Source organism: Mus caroli, chromosome 9 (assembly GCF_900094665.2).
Source record: "Mus caroli chromosome 9, CAROLI_EIJ_v1.1, whole genome shotgun sequence".
Lineage (NCBI taxonomy): Eukaryota > Metazoa > Chordata > Mammalia > Rodentia > Muridae > Mus > Mus caroli.
In genome coordinates, this window is record NC_034578.1 from 76,300,295 (window position 1) to 76,310,253 (window position 9,959).

General features: G+C 41.0%; 1 pseudogene; it reads left to right on the forward strand.

The window, feature by feature from the left end:
• Positions 1–518: 518 nt before the first annotated feature.
• Positions 519–1,465, forward strand: LOC110301913 (annotated as a pseudogene).
• Positions 1,466–9,959: the final 8,494 nt, after the last annotated feature.

Sequence of the window (9,959 nt, forward strand, 5' to 3'; positions counted from 1 at the left end):
TCTCATCAAATAAAATCTCTTAGAAGTACACATTTGCCTTAATGCCCACAACACCACCTTTTGGACTTGATAACTTGGGGAAGGGATGTCCATTATCTGCCTTCTGGTACAGTGTCTCGTGGAAGAGGATCACGCCCCCACACACCCCCACCCATGCAGGGATTCATATGGTCATCAGCAATCAGCAGCAGCTGGTAGTAGAAGCGCCTGTTCTCGGTGTTCTCGGTGCCAATGGACTGCAGGCTCTTGGCAATGCTTCCAGTGGACTCATCTGCAGCCAGGATGCCCTCGCCCGGAGCCACAATTCGGTGAGCAATGTCAGACAGCTCCCTCTTCTGCTCCAGGGTCAGTGCTGGGTATGGGTAAGGCATGGTGCCGGTGGCAGAACTTTCCTGGAACAGGACGGGGTGAGTCTGCCGGGTACGCCGGTGGTTAGGTGAAAGGACTTAAGGAGCGAACGCGGCTAGGGTCACCAGAACCTCGCTCTGCTGCACATTCCAAGAGAACGAAGCTTATGAATAGATAAGGGTGTGGCAGGAAGCAATGGCGAGACTACTACCCAAGGGCTGGATGGACTGTCAGAACGCTGTGCCCAGTATAAGAAGGATGAAGCCGACTTTGCCAAGTGGCGCTGTGTGCTAAATATTGGGGAACATATTCCCTCAGCCCTTGCTATCATGGAAAATGCCAATGTTCTGGCTCGTTATGCCAGCATCTGCCAGCAGAATGGCATTGTACCCATTGTGGAGCCTGAAATTCTCCCTGATGGAAACCATGATGTGAAGTGTTGCCAGTAAGTAACCGAGAAGATACTAGCAGCTGTCTACAAGGCCCTGAGCGACAACCATGTCTATCCAGAAGGCACATAGCTGAAGCCCAACATGGTCAGCCCTGGCCATGTTAGCACCCAGTAATTTTCCAATGAGGAAATTGCCATGGCAACAGTCCCAGCACTTCCTTGGACAGTGCCCCCTGCTGTCTCTGGGGTCACTTTCCTGTCTGGAGGGCAGAGTGACGGAGAGACATCCATCAATCTCAGTGCTATCAATAAGTGTCTCCTGCTGAAGCCATGGGCCTTGACTTTATCCTATGGCCGAGCCCTGCAGGCCTCTGCTCTAAAGGCCTGGGGTGGGAAGAAGGAGAACCTGAAGGCAGCCCAGGAGGAGTACATCAAGCAAGACCTGGCCAATAGCCTCGCTTGTCAAAGAAAGAATATCCCAAGTGGCCAATCTGGAGCCCCAGCCAGTGAATCTCTCTTCATCTCTAACCATGCCTACTAACCAGAGCTGATCTAAGGCTGCTCCATCAACACCGCAGGCCCCTGCCTATTCACTTGCTATTGAAGAGGGGCCTTCAGGCTCTCTCCCATCACTCTTGCTGCTGCCCTCATGTGTTATCTGTGAATGCTAATCCTGCTATCCCTTCCAGCCCACTGCCAATAAACAACTATTTAAGGGGCGGGGGAGAAGTGCAAATTTGCATCTCATTATAGATTTGTCTCAAGGTATGTATTATACCATACTAATGACTTACAACGCATGTCCACCTAGAGGACAAGTTACATTTAAATTCTTCTTGCCCCATTCTTTTGAAATTTCTGACTCTAGTTAGTATCACATATTATCCAATTCGCATGTACTTAATGAGAGACCTCTCTTTGTCAGGAACTGTCATGGATAGTTTAAAAATACTAATTAAAAAAAAAACTTTTTCACTTTATTTATTCATCTATTTATTTATTGGTTTTTCAAATAAATAAATTATATATGCAGTCCAGAAAGTCCGACTGATACTGGAATGCACATAACAATTCAAGGATCTTACATACTGCGGGAGTTCCATCTTGCCTATGTAATGTACACTCTGGGCCTTTGAAGATACAGAATGGATTCACCTATAATTGATACCTCTTTCCATTTATCACATCATTTCAGTACAGCGCTGTGGCCCCTTAGTGCATTACAAGCATCTTACCTCTGAGTGGGGCTCATACCCCCTCTTTTTAAAAGCTTTTTTATGTGTATTCAGCAAAGCCCTCTTTTAAGCAATGTAATGTTGTTGTTTCCAAAGTGAATCAGGTATTTTTGGTATGTATGATATCCGTATGACCTCTATGCAAGTCCATTTATTAAATGATGCTCTGACATCATTTGTTGTTATAACCACTTTCTCTTGAAAAAGCAAGCCAAGTCTTACCTTTCTATTTACCTCCAGATCATCATGTTTGGCACACAGAAATCCCTACATGCACTTAACAGAATTTTGTTAAGTGAAGTTTCAAATAATTTCAGATCATTGATGTTTCATTTAGCTTGGCTACAAAATCAAATTTAATTAATGGATTATCGTTGCTAGTTTTCCAAGAGAATATGTCCGTGATCAATTTGAAATTAAAATAAATATTTGTGTCACACACAATTTTTTAACATCTAGAACCATTAAACTGATTCTTGGTTGACAGCTTTTGCTAAAAAATAATGTTGTATTCCTATGAAATGTATCATATGCATAAACTAACATCATTTGTAGCATGTTTGCTAGAGGGTGTTTATAATTTTATACTTCCAGAAAGGAAGCTAGACTGGAGAGACAATGTTTCCAGTAGCATTATGTGTTCTTATTAATTTTATTGAAAAGTTGCTTTTGAAGAAATAATTAGACAATGAATGCTCTGAATCTGTGGATGCACTGCTGTGGGGATGCCATTGTGTGACTCACAACCATCAAGTGAATATCAAACACTTGGCCTTTCATATGGCATGGTGATTAGCTCTTTCCCAACTCTGCCCAAATTCTCATTTTCTGCACAGACCATCTTGAATTACATACAAAAGTGAATTTCAGTAGACTCTGATGATCCACCGGCCCTAAACAAAAGCACTTTGGGTGAGGGAGTAAGGACTCAGAGGTAAATATCACCAGGAAACTATAGTCACTTACTGCCATACTTACAAAGGGAAAGAGACAGGGAGGATATTAGAGAGGACCAGCTAAACCACAGTTGCTGTTACTGAAGACCAGCCTTAGGCCATGGTGATCTGATAGGATGCATGGGATTATTTCAATCTTCTTGTATTGGTTAAGGGTTGTTTTGTGACCAATTATATGGTCGATTCTGGAGAAGGTACCATGAGGTACTAAGAAGAAGGTATATTCTAGCAATGCCACTCTTGGGAATATACCCAAAAGATGCCCCACTAAGCCACAGGGATGCATGTTCCACTATGTTTATAGCAGCCTTATTTATGGAAGCCACAAGCTGGAAACCATCCAGATGTTCCACAACAGAAGAATGAATACAGAAAATGTGGTTCATTTACACAGTGGAATAATACTCAGCTATTAAGAATGAGGATATCCTGAGTTTCACAGTTAAATAGATGGAACTAGAAAATATCATCCTGAGTGAGGTAACTTAGACCCAAAAGGACATGCCTGGTATGTACTCACTAATAAGTGGATATTAGCCAAAAATAAAAAAGGTACAGAATACCCAAGATATAGTCCACAGAACTCAAAAAGGCCAACAAACTGAAAGGCTCAAGTGAGGACACCGCAGTCCCACATAGGAGGGAGAAGAAAGCAACCACAAAGGCAGAGAGAAGGAGGGACCTGTGAGGGAAAAGGGGGGTGGGAGAGGGGAACATGATGTGTTATTGGGTAGGAGAAAAGGAAAGCCAGAGAGCCAGCAGAAAGAATGGAAACAGGAAACCGCAGAAGATAGGAGGTTGGGAGGACCCTCCAGAATACACCAGAGACCTGGGAGGTGAGAGACTCTCAGGACTCAAAGAAAAGAGACCCTAGATGAAATGCCCTACAGTGGGGAGAGTGAACTTGTAGAGCCCACCTCCAGCAGAAAGACAGGGCATCAAGTGAGAGATGGGGTTGCCAACCCACAGTCAAAATTCTGACCTGTAATTGTTCCTGCCTGAAAGAACTGCAGGATAGAAATAGAGGAGCCTGAAGAAAAGGAGGTCCAGCAATAGGCCCAAAGTGGGATCCAGCTCAAGGGGAGGCCTCAAGGCCTGACAATATTATTGAAGCTATGGAGCGCTCACAAAAAGGGACCTATCATGACTGCCCTCTGAAAGACCCAAAAAGCAGCTGAAAGAGTCATATGCCTATATTTGCACCCAACCAATGGACAGAAGCTGCTGACCCCTGTGGTTGAATTAGGGAAAAGCTGGAAGAAGCTGAAGAGGAGGGCAACCCTGTAGGATGACCAGCAGTCTCCATTAACCTGGATCGCCGAGATCTCTTAGGCACTGAACCACCAACCAGGCAGCATAAAACACCTGATATGACGCTGCCAACACATACACAGCAGAGGACTTCTGGGTCTGTGTTCAGTGTGAGAAGATGCACCTAACCTTCAAGAGTGAGGCCCCAGGGAGTTTAGAGGTCTGGTGGTGTGGTGACATCCTTGTGGAGACAGGGGGCAGAGAGGAAGTATGGGATGTGGAACAGTCGGAGGGTGTACTAGGAGGAGAATAAAATCTGGAGTGTAAAAAAATAAAATAATAGAAAAAGTACAGATTGATAGGCAGTCTTCAGTGAACAATGGATAATTAAAGATCCTGGCACCTATAGAATTTTCAGACTATTGTTAGTCTTATTTAGCTTGTTTTGAGTTGAAATAAGGAAGAGGCTACTTATTCTTTGAGATCATCACACATGAACTTTCTTCTTTGGTCATTCTCTTTCTTATACTGGATTTGTTTGTAAGGAGCCGCCTTCACATTTGCCATTACAAGATGGCGCTGATGGCACTGACACCCGTGTTCTAAGTAGTAAACAAGCAAGCTGCGCATGTGCCGGGGTAGCTTTCCACGCCATGTGCTCTGCCTTTCCCGTGACGACAACTCTGGCTGATGGGCTGCAGCCAATCAGGGAGTGACACGTCCGAGGCGGAGGACAGTCCTCCATAAAAGGGAGGGGGCTCCGCCATCTCTCTCTCTCTCTGGCTCCCTTCTCCACTGGCTCCTGATGGGGTAAGCAATAAAGCTTGTGCTGCAGAAGATTCCGGTTGCCCTGAGCGTGTTCTTACCAGGGGGACACACAAAAGCGCGGGCAATATTTGTTATCATTTCTTCTCCAAAAGGCTTTCTAATGCTATCTTTTGTCCACATTACAAAATGAATCCTCCCTAGACACTTCAGTGCTTGACACTTTTAGATTAGTCAGAGAAGTGACATTTTCATAATTTATAATCTTATTTACTGAGTTATACAGTACATCACAAAATTTTAAACAAATTATTGGAATTCTTCTTTTGTTGGCGATCAAACAGAATAAAAGGCTAATTTGTGCATAGGGGAAAACAGATAAATCAATATTATAGTTAAGAGAGCTACAAAGTCATCTTGTGTGGCAGCAATGAGTCACATACTCATATAGAAATACAGGTAGATAGTGCCTGCTGTGCTACTTTGAACCTATACCCCTTTAAGCATTCTTTTCTTTTAGGAGAGAATCCTGTGATTACAGATGTCCCACATCAAAAGTTACTAAGTGGCAGTAGATGAAAGCAGAGCCCTCTAAAGAACCAAGTGTTTATAGAGGCTGGGTTCTTTCCCTTGTGTCCCTACTGTCCCCAAATACCCTCTGAGAAGCTGAGATCCTAAAAATCCATTGTCGAAAACTTTCTTTCAATGTATTCCTTAGAGTATTAATTAAATTTTATTACATGCTCGGTGCTTTGATAATCCAAAGGTCAAGCAATATAGATTTGATGTTTAACCTCATAACACATGCAAACATTGAGCTTCAACAGGATTAATAACTGCATTGGAACATAATTCCTAACAATTGGTATAGTTGGAATTTCTGTTCAACCAAATTCATGCCAAGACCCACCTCTTTTTCTTTATTTTCTGCCTGTATTTCCTAAGAAAATTTAAAAAGGGCAGGAGGAAACATGAACTCTGTGACCACACATGCTATGCTATATCTTCATAGACTTTAGTACTGCCATTCCTCTGTGACCACACATATGGTAAGAATGTGTCTATGTGCTTCAGGAATGTCATTCGTTAGGTAAAGAACACTGAGGAAAGGTAGTTGTGAGTTGAGGGATTGCTTCATTAAGTTTGAGATAGGCTTACAGGTAATTATATTTCTTTAGCCAAACCCCCAAAATATCTGAAATGTGTGTTGGGCCCTAAACTGGAGTGCTGCAGCTTAACTCAGGAAGATATCAAACAACCATTCCTACATCCAGCAGCACATTCATGTCCCCGGAGGCAGCGTTCAGATAGGAGGATACCTGAGCCCAAGGGCTTCTACCTACATGGGTGAAGCTGTAAAATGTGATTTAGTGGCACTTGAGGGGCGAGCTTGAGTAACAAATATGACTTTAGTAGGGATGTACTAGACCAGAGGTTTGAAGGAGTGGGTGTGGCCATAAAGATAGAGGAGACAAAGAAGCCTCTTCATTCCTTTGTTATAAGAAGTATTAAAGCATCTATTTACTTCATAATGGAACTTGGGAGACCTTTTCGAAGTGACCCTCATGACTACAATGTTGACAAACTTTTAAACTCTTACAGAAAATTTCTATCTTAAAATCTTAAGTTTTCCATATAAGCAAGAAAAAAATAGTAAACTAAAAACCATTGAATTTAAAATTAAAATAGTCGACTTCCACTCTGAAGTCAACTGAGTTTCAATTTTTTAATGTAAGAATATTAAAATAATAGAGAATTCTTTTTTAAAGATTTATTTATTTAGTGTTATGTGAGCACTCTGTCACTATCTTCAGACACACTAAAAGAGGGCATCAAATCCCATTACAGATGGTTGTGAGCCACCATATGGTTGCTGGGAATTGAACTCAGGACCTCTGGAAGAGTAGTCAGTGCTTCTAACCACTGAGACATCTCTCCAGCCCTGAGAATTCTTTAATAATAAATTATTTTAGAGAAAACCGGCTATGATAAAAATAATTTGCTAGAGTGAGGGGAGGGTATTGGGGACTTTCGGGATAGCATTTGAAATGTAAATGAAGAAAATATCTAATAAAAAGATTGAAAAAAATCATTTGCTATTAGTATTCAAACACACACACATACACGAATAATACTGATCTTATTTCTTCAGCTGGAATATTGGATGACGATAAATATTTCTTTTAATTAGAAATACTAGCCTGACAAACATTAATGAAAATAATAATATCATTTCTAAATAAAACATATGACTGGGTTTTTTCACACTGCTTAAAATTTATGAATGAAATGTAGAAATGTCTCACAAGTTTAAGTAAAGTTTGACTCTGTTAGTGAATAGTATATCAAAAAGTAACATGGAGTGAAAACGACTGCTATAAACACTTCAATATATTCATTATATCATTTGGACTAATAATACTCTCCCCCAAAACCATAGGCTATCTAACAAAACCACAGTGCCAGGAGTGTGAAACTCAAACAATACAGGCTATCCACCCTTGCCATTGGTTGCCTTCCAGAACTTCAAAGTAAGCCTCTGTTGCTGAAGATGCCACACACTTCCAGCATGAGACTTGCAGGAATAATGCTGGGATTTTCCTGAAACCTCCTTTCTGAGGACTTGGCTTATGGTATCAGCAGACACCATACGAGCTGCCAAGGAAGAAAACAATGAAAAGTCCTGTCAAGTTGTAGAGCCTCTGAGCCCCAAAGATGTCCAGCATGGTGGGATACCTTAAACAGTGCAATAGCAGGACACACATAAGCAAGAGCTACTTAATTGGTGTAAGGCTTGCTCAATAGGAGGGAGTCTGTGACTGGTACCTGGTCAACTCCCTGTGGTTGGTGATTTTATAGACCGTAGAGGGGAACCTACTACTGCCATATACCAGTGTCACCCTCAAATGCATTCCAAATACCTATCCTTATATTCACATATCCTTATATTCACATTATCACTCATCGAAGTATCGTGTTTTTTCAGCAGACAGAGACCATATAGAAAACCATAAATAGCCAAAATACAGACATCTAAATATGGGGTGCCTGACTGATATGACCAATTGGTATACTACAATACAACTCTTATACCTAAGACTCAGAGAACCTTGTGGAAGAAGGAAAGGAAGATTGTGTCAGAAGACAAGGGCTTTTGTGGCAAGATTGGAGATTGTATCTTCTGTATGTGGCAGGAGATTTTTCTCATGAAATCATAACAATATGGTCATTAAACAAAACCTACTTGATGATGACACCAGCTGACATTCCAAAATGGCAGGAAAAATAAAGTATCAAGAGGCCACACCCCCAAATGAAGAGCTACAGACACTTAGTAGCTACAGAGAAAGGAAGACTGTCCTTACAGGGATAAGGGTTACTATTTTTCTGACAAAACACCATGACCAAAATTAACTTGGGGAAGAAAGGATTTATTTCATTCACAGCTCCATATAATAGGTAGAAAGCAGTGAAGACAGGAATCTGGAGGCAGGAGATGATGCAGAGGCCATGGGGGAGTGCTCCTTACTGGCTTGCTCCTCCTGGTTTGTTCAGTTTGCTTTTTTATAGACCTCAGGACCACCAAACCTGGGGGTAACCATACATACCCACTATGGGCAAGGCCCTTCCTCATCAATCACTAATTAAGAGGCTCCCCCCTCTCTGATGACTCTAGCTTGTGTAGATGTAAAACTAGCCAGGACAAGCTCCTAGATTGGTCATTAAGTCCCCATTGATCATCTTTAAATACATACATACATACATACATACATACATACATACATACATACACATGAAAAACACTAATATGAGAAACACTAAACTGACTTATGTTATATTTATATTATTACTGATAATATAATATTAATATTGTTAATATAATAAATAATAATTGTTAAAATGAGGAATGATCTTCCTAGTAATTCAACCATTCATAGTGACAAAGCTAATTTCTATCTAGAATAATCAAGGTGTCTACAAAAATAGACAGATAAGTTCAAATATAGTCCTAGTCAGAGTCATATGACTATATTTAAAAATATAGGCAAAGATTAGTCATATAGTTATTTTATGTAATTTTAGACGTCATTTAATCATCATATTTATCAATAATACCAACAAATCACACATCAAAATAAAAATTTGAAAATGAAAGGACAAAACACATATCAAACATCCATGAGTAAAGTGCTTGCTACGTAAGCATGAAGACCCAAGTTCAGATCTTGGCACCCTCATAAAACCTGGGAACAAATTTACTTGTCTGTTATCCCAGCACTGGGGGGTGGGGGTGAAGATAAATGGATCCTATTGCATTGTTGGTCAGACAAGCTAGCAGAAACAGGAAAGTCTAGGGTCAGCAAGAGACCTTGCCTTAAAGCATAACAAGGAAAGTGGTAGAGGAAACACCCAGCATCAACCTGTAGCTTGTATACGTGATGTATACATGGTGCACACATGTGCGCGTGCACACACACACACACAAACACATACACACACAAACACATACACACACAAACACACACACACACAAACACATACACACACAAACACATACACACACAATGAGAGATTTCCTACAATATATTTGTTTTTATGTTTAGTATATTTTGTCATAAGGACTTTTACCTGACCTCAGTTGAACCACTCAGATTCTGGATGTGCAGCTCTGCTTCCTTGGACATGCAGTGTCTTTTCTGAGTTTCAGTTTCCTTATCAGTAGCATGTGTGTAAGGTAACCATTGGGTTGGCCTCGCTACTCCATCACATCATTTGTTCAGCAAGAGTGATATCGTGCTGACTTAATGGATGTATTTATAATACTATAGGTGCTCAATTGCATCCTTAACTGTCCTCATCATATCATGATTTTAAATCTACCACAGATGACCATTTTGGATTAGATATCTAGTTAGAGGACACATCCCTTGGAGAAGCTGATTCCCCTTTTCTTAGCAGTAATTACATGTTGGTGTTGCTGCTATTTTCCCTAAAGGTGAGACTCAGTGAGAT